The sequence below is a fragment of the Stomoxys calcitrans genome, chromosome 5, assembly GCF_963082655.1.
Source record: "Stomoxys calcitrans chromosome 5, idStoCalc2.1, whole genome shotgun sequence".
Taxonomy (NCBI): Eukaryota; Metazoa; Arthropoda; class Insecta; order Diptera; family Muscidae; genus Stomoxys; species Stomoxys calcitrans.
Window position 1 is genome coordinate 119,881,077 of NC_081556.1, and position 25,097 is coordinate 119,906,173.

General features: G+C 39.4%; 2 protein-coding genes across 15 annotated transcripts in view; one reads left to right on the plus strand and one right to left on the minus strand.

Moving 5' to 3' along the window:
- Positions 1 to 25,097, minus strand: part of LOC106094039 (molybdopterin synthase catalytic subunit-like) — a 515,852-nt gene that overhangs the window by 226,428 nt on the left and 264,327 nt on the right. The window contains exon 5 of the mRNA XM_059370219.1: positions 24,040 to 24,071. The gene's annotated coding sequence lies outside the window, so the exon portion shown is untranslated. The remainder of the gene's footprint in view (positions 1 to 24,039; positions 24,072 to 25,097) is intronic.
- LOC106089369 (ELKS/Rab6-interacting/CAST family member 1) overlaps positions 1 to 25,097 on the plus strand; it is a 289,868-nt gene that overhangs the window by 43,275 nt on the left and 221,496 nt on the right. For all 14 annotated transcript variants that reach the window (XM_059370218.1, XM_059370205.1, XM_059370204.1 and 11 more), the window contains exon 3: positions 22,962 to 23,471. The gene's annotated coding sequence lies outside the window, so the exon portion shown is untranslated. The remainder of the gene's footprint in view (positions 1 to 22,961; positions 23,472 to 25,097) is intronic.

Below are 25,097 nucleotides of genomic sequence, written 5' to 3' on the forward strand. Positions count from 1 at the left end.
TTTGGAGCTTTAAACGGATATATAATCCTTTTAGGTAGGAAGTTTAGGTCTAAGGATGCGAAACGATTTTGAGAAAAAAGTGGATTTTTAAAAACTTGATAATTTTACAACACTAGCTGGACCGGGCCCACTGCCTTGCGCTCTGTTTCACTCTCTAAAATCTTTTATTTGAGTCCTATATTTTCATGGTTGGTAAATTTGTCTTGTTTTTCGGACTTTTTGGAGGCGAAACGGCCTCCTAGACATTTCGACCTGAGTTTGGATATACAATTCGTGCTCTACTTCCAAAAAGCTTTTCTTAGCCCCATATTGCCATGGTCGCTAAGCATGTCCGGTTTGGTGGGTGTTTTAGGGGTGGAATGGCCAGCCAGATACTTGGTCCTGGAAATGGATACCAATTCCATGCTCCATTCCCAATTATTTTTCATTTGAGCCCAATTTTGCCATGGTCGATGAATATGTCTGGTATTTTCACCACAGTACCATTCTTCATGAACTGTCAACATTTCAGGAAAATTGGGAAATTTAAAATTTCTTGAAATTTTGACAGCGGGAAGACCAAATCAATGTGTCCTAGGAAGACCAAACAAGCCCTCCTTCTATGGAGATTCCAGACAGTATTCTGCGCAGGTAGTCAAAGTCGGAACAGATACGAAGGAAACGCGTACGGCCCCTGAGTCACGCCACAGCCATCTGGGAAGGGAAAGATGGTCGATGAAAAGGAAAGGGGCCGCCCTCTGATGCCTTAGTGGCCAGCAAAAACACAACAGAGACGAGCTGACATATAAAGTCATCGATATTAGGAATGCATCCGGTATTAGTCCACCCGATCATCGGTCTCAAGTGGTGGATCTGGATAACGAGCGGATTTTCGACCATATGTTGAACTCTAAAGAGGGTCCACCCATGCAAATTATGAGCTGAAAGAAAAGAGGGGACATTTGAAGAACATGTTGATACTGTCAAAGTTCGTTGGAAGCATCCACACTACATGGCAGGGCGCAATGTTTGACCTGGTGAGAACAATGAAAATCCCCCCGCTCACAAAGGCGACGTTCGTCATCAAAGGAAGGGGTAGCAAATTCGCGACAAAAAGCATGGTGAAAGCCTTAAACAAGAAAAACCATGGTTTAGTCGCAGAGAAATGGGAGGTCTTCCCCAGGGAGGAGGAGGAGGAAGAAACTCTCTTTGTGTGTGGTTGACCAAGTCTACAAGACAAGTAAGGCTAGCACTAAAAGCATGGCATTCTAGCCGTCTATGGCTAGTCAATATTGGGAAGACTAGAATAGGCAAAGATATTCATATGGAGACATCATGCCCTGCGGTGGCAGTTGAATCAATACCGCCTAATGTACAGGGAGGGGGCAACTTCGATACCATCACCGTCTTTTTCAATATAGCGAAGTCTATGATAAGCAAAGATCTTAATATTGGCGGCGCCAAAATTCGGAAGACTACTTAGAGGAAGACTTGGGCAAGATACTTTGAAATGTGCCTCCTGAATGCATTTATGCGAACAGGTCGAGAGCGGTGTTATAGCAATGATAAGTTTCTCTCAAAAGCACATGTCCAAACTGAAATGTTAGTAGACGACATGGGACTGAGAGAAAAGACAACGAAGGACATTTTGAGACTTTTGATAAAAACAGACTTTCCACAGGATACGACGGGACTCACGAAGAAACCGGAATCTTAGAACAATGCGGTAGATCGCGCTTATAATTACAGAATTTATGGTAAAGGAAGGTTTGAGAAGCCTCTAACAGTTTAACTCAACCGGACCGGATGGAATATATCCGGCGTTACTACAAAATAGTGGCCTCATCTGGCCACTAATTTCACAACGTACCTAGAAGTTGTATATACTCCGAAAGCTTGACAGGAGGCAAAGGTGGAGTTTATAATCCAAGCCCGGTAAGGCAAGCTATGCAGCACCGAAAGCCTACAGACTCATAAGCCTTACGTCCTTTCTACTCAAAACTATGGAACGTATTATGGATACCATGACAAAGAGTAGGACATCTAATAAACTGCTGAAATGCAAACAGCACGCTTTTGTTAAGGGAAGGTCGGTGGGGACTGCCCTGCAAGATGTTGTGAATAAATTAGAAGAATCCTTCGATCTCAAGAAGTACACATTTGAGGTGTACATTAAAATCGAAGGGGTTTTAAACAAAGTGCAGGCCGACACACTGATCTAATCCTTAGACCAGTACCGGGTGGACCCGGTCCTTAGTGACTGGATAAATCATATGCTAAGGAACAGGTGGATAAAATATGGGACTCATGACATAAATATAAGGGAGAAAGTGGCGCAAGGCTCGACACAGGGGGCATTTTATCAGCACTCCTATGGGTGACCTATTGACCTATTAGGGGTCCTGACTGAGGAGGGATTTGAACCCGTCTGCTATGCAGACGATGTTTTAATACTTCTTCGCGGTACGGATCTGAACCAGCTATGCAGAAGCCCCGAAAGGGTATTGCAGTTAAAATACTACTGGGCTAGACCCAGGGTTCTCAATCTTAACCCAGAGAAGACTAAAAAGACGGAGGTGGCCTATTTGACGCACAACGTTTCCTCAACAGAACGATTTCGATATCTGACAGAGTCATATACTTAGGGGAGATCTTGGACAGGAAACTTAATTGGAAGTGTCAAATTCCGCAGCGTAAAGAGTGGCCTCACAGATGTTGGGCACAATGCAGACGGCCCGTAGGCTCGAAATGGGTCCTGAATCCGAGTGTAGTCCACTGGCTCTACAGGAGCGTGATTATACCAATACTTACTTACGCCTTAATATTCAACTATGATGGAGAAAAACTGCAATAAAATAATACAGCAGGTTCAGAGAATATGTAGTCTTGACATAGGCGGAGCGATGAGGACCACGTTCACTAGGCCACTTTAGACTATTCTAGATATGGGTCGACCATTGATATACAGATTAAGTGTGAGACAGCCACTGCGGCTATGTGATTCAAGGTGATGGAAGAGTGGGTAGAGGATACCATCGCGGTATAATCGAGGCGACATTGGGAATGCTTGAAGGAATGGAAAAGGTTTCCGATCGGATACCTGAGACGACACTGGAGATCGCGTGCGAGACACTGCTGCCAGATGCACAGTCTTCGATTGACGGAACTCTGGTATTGCCATCTAGAATGTAATGCCTCGCAGAAGGATCACAGCTGGAGGATAGAGTGGGCCTGGGCGCCTACATTGAGAACCCAGCGAGTGAGATCTGTTTTCGGCTTCCCGACCATAATACGGTCCTGCAGGCGAAGATCTGGGCGATCACGAAATGGGTGAGGTGGTGTGGTGTTAACGCGAGGACGTTGAGTGTAAACATTTTTACGGACAGTAAACTGGCCATCAGGGCAATAACAACCAAGACGATAAGGTCACGAACAGTCTTGGAGTGTGAGAAGGAGATTAACGCCTTCTCTGAGGATGGTACAATCCGCATTGTTGGGATGGCGGGCCATAGAGGAGTAATGGGGAATGAAAGAGTAGACGATTTGGCCGTGAAGGCCTGAGGACTACCGTCAATAGACTTAGTTAATCCAAAGCCTTTCGGGCGATGCAGTCCGTGTTAAGGGTGTGAGCGACAACACTGTGGAACAGTGAAACTGACGGTAGGACGATGAAAATCCTATGGGGAGATCCGGGTCGTTAAAAGAAGATGCTATTACTGAAAGGAAGTAAGAAAGAGATCAGTATGACTTTCGGATTTACCAGCTCACTTAGGCTAAATAGGTGAGGCAAAATAGGTGAGGCAAGGGATAGCATGTGTAGGGCATGTGGGGAAGATGATGAGGCGTTGAAGGTTTCGCGGCTAACAGAGTACTACCCAAAAATAAAAGTGGACCGATCGGTACAATATGGGATTCAAATGAAAGATATTCAAGAGTAGAGTACGAATTTCGTAATTAAAGATGGGTCCAAGGGCGTGGGGGCCGCCCCGGCCCCAAAACCCCCTTAAGATTGGTTTATTTGACGATCATGACAATATGGGACTCAAATGAAAGGTATTCGTTAGTAGATTACGAATATGGTCAGGAAGTAGGAATAGGCTTTATAATTTATTGATAACGAAAGGCGGCAGACCCTCCACAGTTACCCCCAAAAACACCACCCAAAATCAAAAGTGGATCGATAACGACAATATGGGTATCAAATGAAAACTATGCGCGAGTAGATAACGAATCTGGCATACAAATTCATGTCGAAGTATAGGGGGTCACCCCACTACCACAAAAACGCCCAAAATGGGCACATTAGTCAATCACGGATACAAGGGACTCGGTTTGTTTGTTCCGTATAGACTGAAAAACGGCAGAACCGATTTTCTCGAAATTTTCGCATATGGTGTAGGTTGGTCTGGAAGGAAACATAGGCTATAAAATTTTTCGGTATCGGAAGGGGGACGGACTCTCCCCCTTATGCCTAAAACACAACCCAAAATCAAATGTGGATCGATCGGGAAAATATAGGTATCAAATGAAAGGTATTGAAGAGTAGAATGCGAATATGGTATTAAAATTCCAGTCTAAGTATCCATCGGGCCACCCCATCCCCAAAACTCCCACAAACAGACATATTGGACTTTCATTTCAATATGGGGCTCAAATGAAAGGTATTTTTATAGCCGAGTCCGAACAGCGTCCCGCAGCGCGACTCCTTTTTGGCAAAAATTTTTTAAATGACCATGCATGGCATTGTACGTCGCAAATGTATCCAACATTAAGAGGGGATAAACACCGCTTTGTCCGATGGGATAAACACCGCTTTGTCCGAGGGGATAAACATTGCTTTGTCGCCATAATTCGAACGCGTTCAGCGTCATAGGCTACAATGGCACGAATTCGATATCCGCATTCAGGGCAAAGTGTCTCCACCCTAAAAAGATATTAGAGAGTTAAAGAAAGCGCAGTGGAGGGGGCCCGGTTCGGCTAGTTTTCTTTAAAAATTAAATTTTAAAGGAAATGTGAAATTGAAAAAAATCTTAGTTCCACAAAATTTTGAAATAAATTAAATTCTGACAATTTTAGATAAAAATGGATGAAAACGTCTAAGTGAGTCTAATGGCAGACTGACACTTAAACCTAGCATAGATGAAAATAAATTTGTCCATAAAATTGAATTTTTGCCAAAAAATTCTATGGAATTTAATATCAAATTTCGAGTCACATATAGATTGGCAAGTCCATATTCCCATGTTTACCCGATAAATTCCCAATTGGTTTGTGTGTGTGTGTGTGCGGCTTAAAAAGCCTAAACCAACAAGCTTTTGTGGTAAATTTGTTTTTATATGGTTTTACTACTTAAACACATAAATTCAAATTATTCATGCACTTCGTATTCCACCCCACCTCTCGCCAGCCCACTTTGGATAATAATAGTTTGTTTGAGGTAGGCATAGATAGGGGGCGTTAGGGAGCAACGAGCAACTTTGTTATGGTATCAAACCCCCCATTGGGAAATGAGAAAAATAACACCAAAGCCATAATCATGAGCCGCCTGCCCTCCATTTCCACTACCACTACCTCTACTGGCAGCGCGATGGGTCATTGTTTTGTGGTCAATTGTTGTTGCGGCTGCAAGTAAAACAAAACAAAACTGCACTTTACTCATGCTGTGGAAGTGGCATTAGCAGTGGGACTGCAACTGAATGGTTGGCCTGTGCAGTTAAAGTGCCTGCAATCGTCCATTCACATTCATTCATAAAGATTTCGATCTCAAGAGGAGTAGCTGCTATGAAACAAAAGGCTAATGGGTGGTGGTCAGAGCTGCGCACTGCAGTTATGGCTAGAGGAGTTGCTGCTGAAGTATTGGAGCATAGCGTGATGTTGCATGCAAGCAATGATGCAGCCAGTCACTACTGCAGGTGTTGGCTAACAACATATTTTGCTATACTTATGCAAACAAGGAGCGTGGTTTAGTGTGTGCGATGTGTGGAACAATGTTGCCTATGGAGGAAACATTTTTGAAAATATTTACAAAATCCACAAACATTAAAGAGCATAAACATTAAACACAAAAAAAAGTTAGGAAAAAATTTAATTCTCTTTGAAATTTTATGAAAAATTCATTTTCATAAAAATAAAATTTCGACAAAATTTTTCAAGTTTGGAGAAATTTTTTTAAAAATATAATTTTTACAATATTTCCTGTATAAATAAAAATTTGGGGAAATTTTCTTAAAACTATTTCTCAACAAAATTTACGATAAAAATCACATTTTCGACGAAATTTTCTAAGAAAAATTAAATTTCTACGAAATTTTTTATAAAAATAAAATTTCGACAAAATTTTCCATAAAAATAAAATTTCGACAAAATTTTCTACAAAAATAAATTTCGACGAAATTTTCTATAAAAATAACATTTCGACGAAATTTTCTATAAAAATAAAATTTCGACGAAATTTTCTATAAAAAAAAAATTTTGACGAAATTTTCTATAAAAATAAAATTTAACAAAATTTTCTATAAAAATAAAATTTAACAAAATTTTCTATAAAAATAAAATTTCGACGAAATTTTCCATAAATATTAAATTTTGACGAAATTTTCTAGAAAAATAAAATTTTGACGAAATTTTCTAGAAAAATAAAATTTCGACGAAATTTTCTATAAAAAAAAATTTCGACGAAATTTTCTATAAAAATAAAATTTCGACGAAATTTTCTATAAAAATAAAATTTCGACGAAAATTTCTATAAAACTATAATTTCGACGAAATTTTCTATAAAAATAAAACTTTGGCAAAATTTTCTATAAAAATAAAATTTGACGAAATTTTTTATAAAAATAAAACTTCGGCAAAATTTTCTATAAAAATAAAATTTCGACGAAATTTTCTATAAAAATAAAGTTTTGACGAAATATTCTACAAAAATAAAATTTCGCAAAATTTTCTATAAAAATAAAATTTCGACGAAATTTTCTTTAAAAATTAAGTTTTGACGAAATATTCTACAAAAATAAAATTTCGTAGATAAATGTTCTGTGTAATTTTTACAAAATTTACGATAAAAAATATTAAACTCAGGATTTCATGATGGGCTACACATTCAACCTAAACCATTAACACTATCTGTTCTAATAATACACACTTTTGCTTTTGAAATTTGTTGAAACTGAAAATTTTAACAGCACGAAAACGGTACGTTAAATTTTAATTTTACTGAATTCTTTTGTCCGTTTACGGTCGACAGACGTTCGGTAATCGTTTACATGTATATTCATAAGGCAAAACAAAACAGCTGACACTCTTTTCCACATTTACGGCATGTTTACGAGAGCATAATCAGACCTTAACACTTTTTTGTTCAAAAGTTTAACATGGTTTAATTACGAAGAACTGTCGCCACCGCACCAAATATATATACCGGCTAATTAGTTCGTTAGCACAAAAAATCGTTTAATATGGCCATTTGATTAAATCAAAAAAAGACTAAATTATGACTATTTAATAAGTAGTCATATTGTCGTTTATAAACCACAAGTACCACATGATAATGAATTTTATAGGCGATAAGCAACTCCATGCGAGTAGCACTAGATTAGCGCCATCTTTTGGCTGTTTACAATTGGATTAACTGAATGGGTACGCCAGCACGAACAGAGAGAGGGCAGAGTGGTCAAAATTGATCATATAGCAATTATCTCTGTTATGACAACCAATCGGTCCTTAAAACGAAGGAAATAAAAATATACGAATTTCGGTGCGGTTGTTTGCGGTATTATTTTTTTAACTTTCCCATGCTAAGACGGGCCTATCATTGCCATAGATAAAAATTGATACAAATACAAAAAATTTCAATAGAATAAAAAATTTAGGACAAACATATGATTAGTTAAAATGTTGTCCACATTTTCGAGTAAAATTTTTGTCAAAATTTTTGGTCATAAAGGCGCAGCTAGTCTATTATAAAAAATTGAAGTGTTGCGCTTTATTTGTTTGTTTGTGCCGCAAAGACTCAAAAACGGCTTAACCCATTTTCATGAAAATTTCACAGATGGTAGAGTTTAGTCCTCCGGTGAAAATATGATACTTCATTTTGTGATATCCGCGCGGGGGCGGACATTTTCCCTAACAATTTTCCAAAACGCCAGATCTCAGAGATGCATCGATTAAGGCGAAATTATGCATGCCCTCTTATGGTAACTCAAAAAACACAGACTTTGTATAAAACTTAGGGGTCAAATCACCATGGGGGGACGCCCTAACCCAAAACCCACCCAAACGGCCATGTTCACCGTTTGGGACAACAATGGTATCAAATGAAAGATTTTTAAGAGTAGAGCGCGAATTTGATAAAACTATTTGAACTCATGTCGAATTTGTCAAGGGGGGACCGAACCTACCCCAAAAAAAAAGTCCAAAAATGGTATGCTTAGCGATTGGGTCAATATGGGAATCAAAAGAAAGGTAATTGGAAGTAAATGTGACGGGGGACTCGCTCCACCCCCAAAAAACCGCCCAAAAATGATATGCTTAGCGATTGTGTATCAAAAGAAAGGTAATTGGAAGTAAAATACGAAACTTATATAATAGTTTGGGTAAAGTCCCAGGGGGGTTGCCCTACCCAAACGGACATGCAGGCCGATTCAAACAAAGGGTACTTGAAAGTAGAATGCGAAATTTATATAAAAATTTGACGTTAAGTCTCAAGGGGGTCGCACCACCGATTTTCTCGAAATTTGGTAGGAAGGATTTTGTTATGACTCTCGACATTACTGGTGAATTTCTTGGAAATCGGTTTAGATTTAGATATTGCAAATTTTGCCCATGAACATTCCACTAGGGAACAGGGGAAAACTTCTCACACATCAATGAGTGTAGTCCGATTCAAGTTTAAGCTCAATGATAAGGGGCCTCCCTTTAATAGCCGAGTCCGAACGGCGTGCCACAGTGCGACACCTCTTTGGAGAGAACTTTTACATGGCATAGTACCTCACAAGTGTTGCCAGCATTAGGAGGGGAAAACCTGGTGGTCTCGTCAGGATTCGAACCCAGGCGTTCAGCGTCATGCTAACCTTTGCGCTACGGTGGCCTCTATTTTGATAAAACTCTCATTTAGATATAGCCCAGATTTAGATATAGCTCTTATATATGTATATCGCCCGATTTTTACTTCTAGAGTCACAGCACTTATTGACCAATCTAGCCAAAACTTCGCACAAGGCTTTCCTCGACGACTACCACAATATCTGCTCAAAATAGGTTCAATTTAGATATAGCTCCCATATATATATATATTGGTCCGATTTTAAGAAATATTGCAATAAAGTGCTCATTTGTTAACCGATTCTCTCAAAATTTAGCAGAAAGGATTTTCTTATTACTCCCGTCATTACTGGTGAATTTCATAGAAATCGGTTCAGATTTAGATATAGCTGCCATATATGTATATCACTCGATTTTGACTCCGAGAGCCACTGCTGGCGCATTTATTGACCAATCTTGCCAAAGTTATGCACAACGCTTTCTGAAAATATTCGCCGAGCTCCATCAAAATTGGTTCAGAATTAGATATAGCTCCCACATTGTACTTACAGGGTAGGTGTAGGGTATTATACAGTCGGCACCGCCCGACTTTTGTCCTTCCTTGGACACAATGATAAAGAGAATGACATCCAGCGAACAGCTCAAATACAAATAGCATGCCTATGTCAAGGGAAGGTCGGTGGAGACTGCCCTGTACGAGGTTGTGCATAAAATAGAAGAATCCTTCGATACCAAACCTAACACATTGGCGGTATGCATTGACATCGAGGGGCTTTTAACAATGTGCGGACCGACATACTTATCCAAATCTTAGAGCAGTACTGGGTGGACCCGGTCCTTAGAGACTAGATAAACCATATGCTAAGAAAGAGGTGGATAAATTGTGTGTCCAATGGCATAAATGTAAGGGAGAAAGTGGCACAGGGAACGCCACAGGGGGACATTTTATCGCCACTCCTATGGGTGACCACCATATATGACCTATTAGGGATGTTGGCTGAGGAGGGATTTGAACCAGTCTGCTACGCAGACGATGTTATGATACTTCCAAGAGCTAAAGATACGAACGAGCTGTGCAGAAGGGCCGAAAGGGTCTTGCATATGGCATATGACTGGGCTAGATACAGAGGTCTCAATGTTAACCCAGAGAGACTGAAATATGCCTGTTCACTAGGAAGACGAAGGTGGGCGGGCCAATTTAACGCACCACGTTTCCTCAAAAAGATGATTTCGATATCTGACAAGGTCAAATATTTAGGTGTGATCTTGGACAGGAAACTGGAGTGGAAGTGTCACAATCAGAAGAGCACTGAGAACTCTCACAGATGTTTGGTATTATGTAGACGGGCCGTAGGCTCGAAATGGGGCCTGAATTCGAGGATAGTCCACTGGTTTTACAAGAGAGTGAATAGACCAATACTTACATACGCCTCTTTAGTTTGGTGGACTGCTATGGAGAAAAAGTGTAACATAAGGACCATACAACAGGTTCAGGGAACATGTTGTCTTGGCATAGGCGGAGCGAGGAGGACCACGCCCACTGGGGCACTGGCGACTATTCTACATATTCGACCCATTGGCATCCAGATTAAGTGTGAGGCAGCCACTGCGGCTATGAGACTTAAGGCGATGGGAGAATGGATTGAGAATGGGAGCAGCTCATACCATCGCGGTAAAATCAAGGCGACGATAGGAAACCTGGAAGGAAGGGGAGAGGTTTCCGATCGGATACCTGAGATGAACCTTGAAGTCAAGTGCGTCGCACTGCTGCCATCAGCACAGTCTCGGATTGAAGGAACCCTAGTATTGCCATCTGGAAGATCATGTTACACAGATGGATCAAAGCTAGAGGACAGATTGGGCCTGGGGGTTTACATTGAGAACCCAGGGACTGAGATATGTTTTAGACTGCCTGACCATAATATGGTCCTGCAGGCGGAGATCCGGGCGATCACGGAATGCGTGAAGTGGTGTGGTGCTAACGCGAGGACGTCGAGTGTGGACATTTTTACGGACAGTAAAATTGCCATAAGGCCAATAACAACCAGGTCGATAAGGTCACGAACAGTCATGCAGTGTTAGAAGGGGAGATATTTTGGTGGTGATAAGGCCCCATTTTCGACTCTCAAACGCCAAAAACGTGCCAAAATTTGATTTTCGTCATAAATTTGATCAGTATTCACCCTAACCCAAAATAATTTGAGAAATTCGTGTCATAATTGTATTTTCGTTATAAATTTGGTTAGTCTACACCTTTTATCTCATTTTTTAATTCATGGTTCGTCTGGTGTGGACTTTAGTCCCATTTACCTTTAATTTGAGTTTCATACAGTTTTTAACCGGTTGGGAACAGGTAATCCTACGATTAGTTGGTCTCAGTTTAAATTCTTCAATATTTTTGTTGACACGAGCATCTGGACAACTAGCAAGGTTTTGCCTATTTGAGGCATTCAGCTTCTCATTCACCTTCCGAACATTCCATTATCCAAGTTCTTGTAAAGCACTATGCTGTATTATCTCCCTTAGGACAAACAAGTGAGGACCCCGAGCTCTTTTGGTCTAGTGTTTATCTTTCCTGTTTCACGTTGTTGAATACCTCTTAATATCCGAGAGGCGCATTCGTTTCATTCACACCAAAAATGTCATCAAAATTTTAATTTATGCTAAAATTGCTTCTCACTCGAAAATGGTAACTCTGCTTATTGGGGGGGATGTATTAATGGCTCAAGCGTGAGCACAGTTAGCCATTTCCATCCATTCATTCATTCATCCATTCAAAAGTGCATCTATGTGCAACTGATGGATGATAATCGCTTACATAAACTTTAGGCAAATACCATACCAACTCCTCTAACTTTAGGATAACAAGTGAATAGCCTTACCGAAAAATGGGTTGTTGCCTTGTGCAGCCAAGGAGCCTGAGCCAAAGCATGAACTATGGCACAAATGGCAACGCGAGCATGAGCGTGTGCGTGCTGCGTGTGGGCACAAAAAGAAAGTTCAAAGTGTAGGCGTTGGTCGGTCTTGGTTGTGGTGATGTTGGTGTTGTTGATAGTGGCATTTGTTTCACATGACTGTGGGCGCTTTGGTGGTGGGTGTTGGGTTGCCCCATGGTTGCGGAGGAGCACACTTTTAATGGCATTGCAGTCACCGCTGTTCGAGAGCTTCTGGCAAGAGTGCTTCTGAAAACCGCTTTAGGAATACAAAGTTCATTTGAATTCGTTTTGTTCGTTAGCATATTTTTTTGCTATTCTCTTAGAAATGACATTTTGGATTTGCGTGCATTTCTTGATAACACCAATGAACATAAAACACACACACACTTACAAAAACCACCACTTTGGTTGGTTGGGTGGCAGCAGCAAACAAAATGTTGCAACAACTATTGACAGTTTTTATTACATTTACCATAAAAAATGCAGAAGGCAAACAAATGATAAATTCTCGTAAAAAGCATATCCAAATATATGTGCACACACACACATCCATAGACATGAATCCGTTTTCACATTCAATATCCTTCAAAGGAAACACGAAGTGTGCATTAAGAAGATACAGGTTTTAGGAATAGAGGAAACAAAGTGAATAACATAAAAACTTAAAAAGAAACTAAAAAATTAACAGCAACAAACCAACTTTTATATAAAAAAGGAAAATTTATAGAAATAAAATTTTAACGAAATTTTGTATAAATTTTTTTTACAAAATTTTATATAAGAGCAAATTTTGAAGAAATGTTCTAAAAAAAAATTTGCGACGAAATTTTCAATATAAATAAAAATTTGACAAAAAATCTTATAAAGCCAAAATTTCGACGAAACTTTTTGTGTGACGTCTGAACTGGTGTTCTTGAAAGTTTTTCATATGATGCAGAATAATCCCGCATTGCAAATAGGGTACTTAATTTTTTAATATCTCAAGGGGGGCTGGCCCTCCCCTTTACCATAATTTTCAGAAACGCAAGATCTCGGAGATGGGTGGTGCGATTTAAGCGAAATTTTGTATGCTCTCTTATAGTAACCTAAAAACAATAATTGGGTATCCACATTTCGGATGGAGTACCTAAAGAGTCCAACCCCTAAAACCCTCCAAATATATTTAAAGACCGATCACGACAATATGGGACTCAAATGAAAGGTATTTAAGAGAAGAAAACGTATCTGATATCCAATTGTGGGTCCAAGTGTTTGGGGGACCATCCCATCCCCAAAACCACCCCCTAAATCGGACATATTTACCGACTACGACAATATAGGGCCCAAATGGAAGGTATTTGGGAGTGGAGCACGATGTTGATGCACATCTTTGGGACCTCCCAAATATGACATATTTGCGCACCATTGAAATATGGGACTCAAATAAAATGTATTTTAGAGTAGAGCACGAATCTGATATATATTTTCAAAGCCAAGTCACTGAGTGGCCGCCCCATTCCCCAAAACAACCCCTTAAACCCAACATAATTGCCGACTATGTAAATATAGGACTCAAATGAAAGATACTTGGGAGTCGAGCACGAATGTGATATAAACATTCGGGACCAAGTGTCTAGGGGCCATTCCACCCCCATAAAAACCCTCAAATAGGACGTTTTTGCTGACCATGACAATTTGGGCTCAAGAGAGAGTAGCACAATGTTGATAGTTTGTAAGGGCCCACCCCTCCAACCCAGACCGGTATTTGAGAGTAAAAAAAAGAATTTGTTATCCAATTTTTGAGCCAAGTGTTTGGGGGACGCCTCATCCCATAAACTCCCCCTAAACCATTAACAATTGGAGCACAAAAAAATTAATTTGAGAGTAGGGCGCGATGCTGATTTTTTTTTTTTCAAGACTGAGTGTGGGGTTGACCGCTCCATTCCCTACACACCCCTCAAACTGGAAATATTTGTAAACTATGGCAAAAAGGCCTAAAATCTGATATGTTATATGGCCAAGTGTTTCAGGGACGCCTCACCTTATATACTCCCCCTAACCCAGACATATATATATATACCGACCATGGCAATATGTGGCTCAAATGTGTTTTTTGGGAGTAGAGCATCAATCTGATATCCACTTTCGGGACAAAGGATTGGCAACTTCAATTCACTATCAAAACCAAGAGAATGAAGTAGATCTTACATTCAAACCTTAATGGGTGGACCCACCCTCCCTTTACTCAATTTTCAAAAACCAGATGCTCGGTGGTGAATAGGGCAATTTAGGAGTTTTTTTTGTATTTGTACTCTCATAGTAACTCAAAAACAGAAATTTAGTATCCTAATTTAGGGTGAGGTATCTAGGGGGGCCGCCTCTCCATCAAAGCACAATAAATAGACCAATCATGACAATATGGGGCAATCATGACAGTATGGGAATTTGAGAGTAGAGTATGAATTTGAAATCTGGGGGTCACCCTCACCCCCAAGATAACCCCATACCGGACATATTTACCTATCACAGGAAATAAGGCTCAAATGAAAGGTAATTGGGAGTAGAGCACGAATTGCATATCCACATTGGCGGGAATTATCAGAAAGGCCGTACCACCCCCAAATAGGACTTGTTTTTCTGATCGTACCAGTGCTCAGTTAAAATAAGACAGTAAAAGATTGGGCAGCGGAGCGGGCCCTGTTCAGGTAGTTTTCTATAAAAAAAATGTTCAAAGAAATTTTCTGCAAAAATAAAATTTGGACAAAATTTTCTAGAAAAAAAAAGAATTTTGAAATATTTTCTCTAAAATAAAATTTTGACAAAATTTTCTTTAAAAATCAAAATTCGACGAAATTTTCTCTAAAATCAAATTCCACGAAATGTCAATAAAAATAAAATTTCTGGCCAATTCTCTATAAAAATCTAATTTTGACGAAATATTCTATAAAAACAAATTTTAACGAAATTTCCTATAAATATCAAATTATTACGAAAATTTTTATAAAAATAGAATTTCGACAAAATCTTGTATATAAAAATTAAGTTGCGCTTCGTTTGTTTGTTTATCTGTTTCTTACTAAATTTGTTTGTCCTTTCCGTATATTTTCAAAAACGTCAGATCTCGGAGATAGGTGCATCTATTTAAACGAAATTTTTATGGTACCCCAAACACACGAAATTTGTATAAAGTTTTGGGGTCCAATAACGCCCAAAACCCACCCGAACGGACATGTTTACCGATTGGGATAATATGTGTATCAAATGAAAGGTATTTAAGAGTAGATATCTATCGCGGGGTTCCCCAACCCCAAAAATACCACCGAACAGGACACTTTTACAGCTTTGGGCAATATGGGTATCAAATGAAAGGTATTTAAAAGTAGAGTACAAATCTTACATAAAAATTTATTCCTTGGTGTCTGAGGGGCCCCCACCTCCCAAAACCCCTTAACAGGACATATTTACCGAATGGGACAATATGGGTATCAAATGAAAGGTGTTTGGAAGTTCAGTTTACATCTGTTATAAGAATTTGGTCCAAGGTGTCTACGGGGCCCCTCCAACCCCAAAAACCCCCAAAACTGACATGAATGTCCAACGTCACAAAATGAGTATAAAATGACAGGTCTTTGAGAGTTGATTACGAATCTGATATACACATTTGGGACAGTGTCTGGGACCCGCCCATTCACCTAATACACTTCAATACGACGACTAATTCGATCGGGATAATATGGGAATTAAACGAAAGGTCTATGACAGTAGAGTTCGAATCTAATCTTGATATAAGGATTCAAGTATCAGGGTCACGTCCTGCTGTTCAGTCGGACATGTAGATCTCGACATTAAAGGACTCAATAAATTGTCCTTTGGGTCTTAGCGTCGGGGGGAGCGACCCTCTCCTCCCACTAAAAACAACACCAAACTGTTATGTAGCACGACCGAGAATATATTGTAATCAAATGAAAGGACGTGTTAAAGAGCGATCGCCTCCTCCCCTCGTACCCTAAAAAAGTACTAATAAATGAAGGTCGATCAGGATAGAATAGGACAGCAATAAAAGGTCTTTGGTGGGAGATTACACTTTTATACCACCATAGGATGGGGGGTATACTAATTTCGTCATTCTGTTTGTAACTACTCGAAATATTCGTCTGAGACCCCATATAGTGTATATATTTTCGATCGTCGCGAAATTTTATGTCGATCTAGCCATGTCCGTCCGTCTGTCTGTCCGTCTGTCTGTCGAAAGCACGCTAACTTCCGAAGGAGTAAAGCTAGCCGCTTGAAATTTTGCACAAATACTTCTTATTAGTGTAGGTCGGTTGGTATTGCAAATGGGCCATAACGGTCCATGTTTTGATATACCTGCCATATAAACCGATCTTGGGTCTTGACTTCTTGAGCCTCTAGAGTGCGCAATTCTTATCCGATCAGAATTAAATTTGGCAAGACGTGTTTTGTTATGATATCTAACAACTGTGCCAAGTATGGTTCAAATCGGTCCATAACCTGATATAGCTGCCATATAAACCGATCTTGGGTCTTGACTTCTTGAGCTTTTAGAAGGCGCAATTCCTATCTGATTTGACTGATATTTTGCACATAGTGTTTTGATATCACTTCCAACAATTGAGCGAAGTATGGTTCAAATCGGTCCATAACCTGATATAGCTGCTATATAAACCGATCTTGGATCTTGACTTCTTGAGCTTTTAGAAGGCTCAAAAACTTATTCGATTTGGCACAGATTTTGTACAACGGCTTATCCCATGGCCTTCAACATACGTGTGCAATATGGTATGAATCGATCTATAGCTTGACACAGCTCCCATATAAACCGATCTCCCGATTTTGCTTCTTGAGCCCCGAATTGGACTATAACTTGATAAAGCTCCACCTCCTCCTCCGCTCATATTCATTATTCTTTGTTTGCCTAAAAGGAGATACTGCACAAAGAGCTCGACAGATGCGATCCATGGTGGAGGGTATATAAGATTCGGCCCGGCCGAACTTAGCACGCTCTTACTTGTTTACCCTTGGGATAGACACAGGAGTACCTGCGGATATTTAAAAATGTGGTATTCCAAGTGGTAGGTTTGAAATATGATTTTGGAATGTAGATAACCAATACAAGAAAAAAATTAACTAGTGTGGATCTGAACGGGACCCGTAGCCCTGAATATGTTGTTCTCCACCTTCAAAATACTTCACATTATGGGGCTCAAAGAAAATCGTGCTATAGATATTATTTCGAGTCCACCCCCTTAACTCCCTTCAAATCGGCCATGTTTGCCTACTATGGCAATAAGGGGCTTAAATACTATGTATTTCATAGTACAAAAAGAATTTGATACCCAATTTTGAGGCCAAGTGTTTGGGGGTAGTCTCACCCCATAAACTCCCCCTAAACCAATTGCAATTGCGTTCAATTGCTGGGGCAAAATGTCTGAAAGGCTGTACTAGCACCCCCCAAACAGGATTCTTTTTCTCACCGTGCCAGCATAGGGTTCAAATAAAAACAAATTTTCTATAAAAATAAAATTCTGATGAACATTTCTATAAAAATAAAATTTCGACGAAATTTTCTATAAGAAAAAAGTTTTGATGAAATTTTCTATTAAAATAAAATTTGGACGACTTTTTCTATAAAAAGCTAATTTCGACGAAAGTTTCTATAAAAATAAAGTTTTAACAAAATTTTATATTCAAATAAAATTTTGCCAAAATTTCTTATAAAAATAAAATTTTGACAAAATTTCTATAAAATTAAATGTCGACGCTTACACTAACTTTCAGTAACGCCAGATGAGGGGATTTAAATCGAAATTTTGTTTGCACTTTTATAGTAACATTAAAACAAAAATTTGGTATGCAATTTTGTGGTTGTGTGGCCCCCCAAATGAATATATAGACCTATCTTGACTATGAAAAGTATTTGAGAGTAGAAAAGGAATCTGATATCCAAATGTGGGACCAAGTGTTTAGAAGGCCAACACACCCCCAATTGATTTCTCGATATTTTATACCACAAAGTTTTAGTTTGCTCGCAACCAAACTTTCTTCTTCACCCACGTTATCAAAATGAAGCCTAATTTCCCTCTTGGCTCTCCATCCTGCTTCCGCTCAGGTGTAACGACGACTATCGATTTCAATGTAGACACTAGTGCACTTGTCATGCAATATTGTGCTATTTTGTTTATGCCTGAGATTAGTGTAGATTTCGTTTACTACTTTTGAAAGTCCTTCTGCACTTCCTTCTCCCCCGATAGGTCTTGTATTACGTGAAACTATTTACTCGCATGTGACATGAACCAGCTTTATCAACTATACTTGGCAAAGGAGAGATAGCTGCATGCATGTGGACTTCTCGGAAAGTGCATATCAAAAGTATTTGCTTTATTAAAAGGACATTCCTTTTCGCTCAGGAGGAGAATTCAATTAGATCCGTATGGGAAAGACAATGTATTTCATGACATCCTTTAATGGCTTAAGGTCCTTGAAACTTTTTGTGTTAGTTGAACAATAATTGAGCCAATGCAATGACTAGTTTGACAGCAGTTAGACAATCGTTTGACCTCGTTTAACTTTACGTTACGTTTCTCCTTTTGGTTTTTTTTTTTGTCGTTTTTGGCTTTAGCAAATTGCTAGTGAAAATTTTATTGATCCACAGTAAAAACTAATCAAGTATCGTTAGCTTGGCTCACCTCCACAGCCTTTACATAACAATGGATTATCGATTTAGAGATAACCGCCACTTGGATAATAGCGAAAGAGAAGTGAAATATTTGTAACTTTGAAGACAATGTGAAAAGCAATATCTTCAGATGTAAGAATTCGGAATTTTGTAGTTTTAAAAATAAGATGTCAAAGAGTCACTAAACCCCGGCCGATACGGGATAACTATGAGCACCACACAGGCTGGAACTTTGAGCTCCGACTTGTGTGGTGTCCATCGTTATCACCGGAAGCTTAGTTGAAAGCTACCGGGCCGTCCACAGGTTGCGGATAGTCGAAAGCTCCGTTTTTATGCGAAGTAGCTGCATTGGGGCCGTGGGCAGTCAGCGATTTTCGAGAGGAGAATCTCAATGAGGAGTCAGGTGGCACTGGCTCTTAATTAAATACTAAGTGCCAATGATACTCGAGATGACAAGGAGAGTTATTGGCGCCTTCAAATAACCAATGGCCAACATCAGCGTGTGTTCCCAGGTTAGGGTCGGCTGGCGGCGAGCGTCGGATCTTGGAACAAGCGGCTGACCACAACGAGGGATACGTGTGCAATCCCACAAAACCCATGCGTTTGGGGCGCTGGGCCAGTAACCCGCCCCCGGAAAATTGAGATCTACTATGAGAAACAAAGAAATATTAAAAACGGACCCCCCCCCCAACGTTGACGACCCACGCAAACGAAAAAAGGACCATGATTTGCGCATCTGCACCTGGAATGTGCGCACTCTTTATAGAGAAGGTTCAGTTTACACGCTGGCGGATGTATCAGAGAAGTACAAGGCAGATACTACCGCCTTACAGGAAGTGCGATGGACTGGGACTGTCTTACAGGAAGTACGATGGACTGGGAATGGCGGCCCCACAATACTAAACGGTGAGGAACTACACTATAGCTGCCAGAACACGAGGCATGAATTTGGCTGTGGATTTGTGGTTAGTCGGAGACTGAAACACCTTGTCTCCAGCTTTTCTTCAACATCAGCCTTATTTGTGCCCATGCGCCGACGGAAGACAAAGACGAGCAGACCAAGGATATTTTCTACAAGCGCCTAGAGAGAGAATATGACCGCTGCCCCGCCCATGATATTAAAATCGTTCTGGGAGAATTTAATGCGAAGATAGGGAAGGAAGACTTTTTTGGTCCAACAGTTGGAAAGTTTAGTCTCCACGAGATAACGTCCAGTAATGGGTTGAGGCTGATAGATTTCACCGCGGCAAAAAATATGGTAATTAGTAGCACAAGATTTCAATATAAAAATATTCACAAATCCACATGGCTGCCAACCGATCAAAACACGAGTAACCAAGTTGATCACGTTGTGATAGATGGAAGACATTCATCTAGCGTGTTAGACATACGATCGATCCGTGGAGCAAATATAGATTCGGATCATTACCTTGTTGCAGCAAAGGTACGCATCTGTTTGAATATGGCGAGAAAAGTACGATCTGACACTGCAGGGAAGCTGGACATTGAAAAGCTATAAACACAACATTTGGCAACGGCATACTCTACTCGTCTGACCCAACTGCTTGATTAAAGCACTCCTTACTCCGATGATATAATGGCGCAGTGGCAAACCATTGCCAACTCCACGGAAAATGCCATGGAATTCCTGCTTGGGTACCAGAAGCCTCCCCCACGAAAACCCATGGTACAACCAAGAGTGTCGAGATGCTACTGAAGCCAAGATTTCGCCATACAGAGAAAACCAGCAATCAGTAGCAACGCTCCAGATGAACGAGAGGTATCGAGAGAAAAGGAGAGAGGAGAAAACTTTATTCCGCAGAAAGCTAAAGGAAATGGAAGTACGTGAGTGTGAGTAAATTGAGATGTACAATCTGACTAAAAAGAACGCATACCCGATGATTGGAACCTCAGCATACAGCATGTCCCGTACACAAGAAAGGAGACAAGATGGAGTGTGCCAACTACAGAGGAATAAGTCTCCTTACCATCGCATGCAAGATACCCTTGGGCGTACTGTGTGAAAGATTAAAACTTAAAGTCAATGAGATAATTGGGCCCATTCTATGCGGCACAAGGGTTGCCCAATCCCCGAAATACAAAAGGCATCCCTCATGGGGTTGGATGGTATCCAAAGATCGGCACGACCCATCTTAATGCGATTTTGCTTGTTTTTATACCCCCCACTGTAGGACAGGGGGTATATTCATTTAGTCATTCCGTTTGCAACACATCAAAAAATCAATTTCCGATCCTACAAAGTATATAGAATTCGGATCGTCGTAAAATTCTAAGACGATTTAACGATGTCCTTGTGTCCGTCTGACTGTTGTAATCACTCTACAGCCTTCAAAAATTGGGTTATTGAGCGGAAATTTGGCACAGATACGTCTTTTTGATGCAAGATTTGCCGATAAAGGGTCTAATGCCCATAAACGCTTTATTTTTTACCCAAGTTCGCTAAAATTTGAAACAGTTGGTTATTTAAAGCCTCCCGATATCTGACCTAAATATGGATTAAATCGGACTATATTTAGATATAGCTGCCATATAGACCGATCTCCAAATAAAGGGTCTGAAGCCCATAAAAGCTTTATTTTTTATCCGATTTCGCTGAAATTTGAAACAGTAAGTAGTTTTAGGCCTCCCGCCGTCTGACCCAAATATGGTAAAGATCGGACTGTATTTAGATGTAGCTCTCATATAGACCGATATGGTGATTAAGGGTCTGAAACTCATAAAAGCTTTATCTATTGCCCGATTTTGTTGAAACTTGAAATACAATATTCAATAGTGACTTATATCTATTAGACCACTCAATGTCTGTGCCAAATTTGGTTGCATAGGTTATCAAATTTTCACCGGATTGTGACGAAAGGGAGTTTACATATATATCCGAGGTGTTGGGTATCCAAAGTTTGGCCCGACCGAACATAATGTCTTTTTACTTGTTTGTTATATTAAATTATACGATTTTTTTGCTCTATGTGTCCATAATTGTGTAGCTTCAGTATGATTTTTTGTTTTTTTGGAAATTTTGTCAAAATTTATTTGTTAAAGCTATACTCGTCTAAAACGAAGTTTTGCTCCATATAATTTCAAACTTAAGGTTCTAGAAAAATCTTTTAAAAATATATTTAAATAATAGTTGTTTTCAAAATTGGATATCTTATGAAAGTTTTTTTTTATTTTTTTACTTTTCCTTTTTCTCTTACTACTCTGTTTGTGGCAATGAAAATGCATCCTTTTGTTTCCTTTTATTAATTTTTTTCTATTGCCGACATCCGTCACCCAATAAAGTTTTTGTTCCCTTGCAGGTCTTTATGGTCTTTTCATCACATTTTGATTAATCATTGCAATGTCCATTAAAATGTGTCGCTTTTGTTATGAAGCTGCCTTCGGTTGATAGTCATTGTTGCCTTGAGTTAATATTGCAAATATACGAGTTTATGTATAAAGGGAAATTTAATTGAAATTTACTACGCATCACTGCCCGTGAATGGTGGCGAAAGGATTTTTTTTTTTGGTGTAAATCCACATCATTTATTGCCTTTCATTCTTTCTCTCTTTTTTTTTTTGTTAAGAGTGAGTGAGTTGAGTTGCTCTTGAAAAGCCAAAGGGATTATTGAATCAATTTGATGATTGATTTTTAATGCATCATCAATTTGAGGCATGACCTTTTATCATCGAGAATGCATAAGTGTTCGTGTGTGTGTGTGTGAGTGTAGTAATGTAGATGGATGATTAGACCTATAGCTCTCGTTACTCTCGTTCTCTCACACACTTCCCACCACAAAAGACCTCTACAAAAACCAACTGAGAAATAAATAAAAAATTACCAATTCTAATTTATCTAAAAGCACATCCACATTCCACATCCGCATCCGCTTTAGCATTGTTGAATTTTAAATTAGAAAATTAGTCTGCTTTGTTTGCCATGCACTACCACCACTACCACCACCACCAATAACAAGTACAACAACCACAACACTACCACCCATCCAACACACCGACAGCCTAAAAGACCCACATTCTTAGCTTTGTCTCATGCTTTTGTTGCTTTGCCTTGATTCCCAGCCAAAAACTAAAACTTTAACCAAAAAAACCACAAAGAAGAGAGTTCCCAACTTGAAACCCCCCTCCCCCCCCAAAAAAAAGTAGTGTCAAAAATGCAACAACAGCCACCGGAATTATTATAATTATGCTAAAATCTTCAAATGAGTTCATTGATGTGTATTCTCTTACTACATATTTCTCTCGCTCTCCCTCTCTCTCTCTCTCTCTGTTTCTCTACTCACTCTCATTTTCCTGTTCTTTTGGCATTTTTACAGATGCGACACATTTCGCACGCTCACCTTACAAAACGACAAAAAAGACATCACCTGTCGTCGTCGTCGTCGCCTTCGCCAAAACTCGGTCTACCATCATCACGATAGACATTTCACGAAGTGTGAGTGGATTGTGGTTGTGCACAACGACGTGAAAGCCGAACGGCCTAAAGCGTTCGTTCGATTGATAGAGAGATTCAGTGTGGAGATTGCCCCACCGTTATTGTATTTGGTGTGTGCGTGTGTGTGAGTGTATTGGTAGCCGCAACGGATATAGCGGAAGCAGACGAAGAACAAGAAGAAGCATCTTGCTAGAGAAGTGACGTTGAGTTACGTTGTGAAAAGGGAGATAAACCACCGCGGCTATACCGCGGCAGATTATGTCACGAGACGATTACAATCCTGTAACAAGTTCTGGTGTTCGTAGCCCGGGTCGTGCCAGACGACTGACGGAATTGCCAACAGTTGATCGTTCGCCATCACGGGATTACGGTGCACGTGGAAGTCCTTTAGGTGAACAAATTCTCAATTTATTATTATTTTTTATTTTGTAGAGAAAATGTACTTGAGCTATAGATTTTTTTACTTTTCTCTCTTAAGTTGTCTTACATTTTGATTTTTGCTTTAAGGTTTGCCTTCTTTGATTTTGTTTCAAACTTTCAAACTGAAAATCGCGCTTAAACAAACAAAATTTTATGCAAATTTCTTTGCCTTTCATTTCATGCCTCTTCTTTTTCATCGACTTTGTAATGACATATGAGAAAGCATGTAAAGAAGGGAAATGAAATAAAAAAAATGCATTGCGATAAGGAAAAAGAACGCAAACATTTCGATTTACTTTGTTAGATTTTGTCTTTAGTAATGCGATCTGTTATCGTGCAAATTGGTTTTGTGCCATTGATTTGCATACACATTTGGCTTGGAATTGAAACCCTAATTGAAAGGAGCAAACAAGAGAACAATACCTGTCTTAACATCCATTTATTTGAAATTGGTTTAACAAAAAAAAAGAGAAAAATATTGAAAATGGTTGTAACATGAAGCATACAATTGATGGGAATTTAAAAAAAATGTGACTTACCATTGCCATTGAACAAATTTGTTTTTTGAAATCTGAAAAAAATTAACATTATTTATTAACAAATAAATTTATATACAAAAATAATTCTACACATAAAAAAAGATTTTATACAAATTTAAATGTTATTATTAACAAAATTTTAAGCCAAAAAATTCATAATGTGGGAAATTTTTAGTCAATTTTGAAGTGTTTATTGTCATTTGTCTTAAATTTCCGAGTGTCATAGTGGATGGAAGAACATTAGCCTTAAGTCTATTCCATGTACGAACCTTCCGGGCGATATAAGAGATCTCTCTGTAATGCTTTGTCCGGTCCGCTGGCCAATCAATTCCAGACGGCAGTGAGTTCCTGGAATGTCTAGTATTTCTGACAATTAGTTTTACATCAGAAATAATGATGATAATGAAGCTCCAGCCCATTTATGTGAGTTTTACTCCATTTTCGGCCCTATGAAAGTGGTGTAGATGCTAAGAAGATCAGAAGAGTGAAGCACCGTTCAAGAAAGCCTAAGAAAATGAAGAGCATCTGATTGCTCAATATTTATACCGTTGTTAGAGAGAGATGATCGTAATGGGACTGCGAATCGTTTGTGTGCCAACAAACAGCACAGAGTCTTCCGTGAATTAAAATCTATTCGATTCATTCGAACTCACTAAGAAATGACCAGCAAATCCTGGCAGAGTATATCTTCCATAATCCGCCTCTTGTCCTCAATCTCTTGAAGACTTGGCCTTTGGTCGAATGAGTACGAATGAGAGAGATTACAGTCATCCGCAAATGAGTAGATCGGATTCGATGACTGACTGAACTGTTCGTTGGTGAAAATAAAAACAGAGAAGGAAAACGAACAGCGCGCTGGGGTACACCTGCGGTAAATTTAAGCTCATTAGATCAGAACTCATCTACCTTATCTTATTTTCACACAACTGGTGGATTGAGCGACTCCAACGTTCCGACAGAAATGCCATGAGGCCGCCCGTAGAGCAATTTCTGCGGAACCCATACTGATGGAAGCTAAGAAGGCCACTGGACTCTAGATAAGGTAAGGTTGAAAAAAG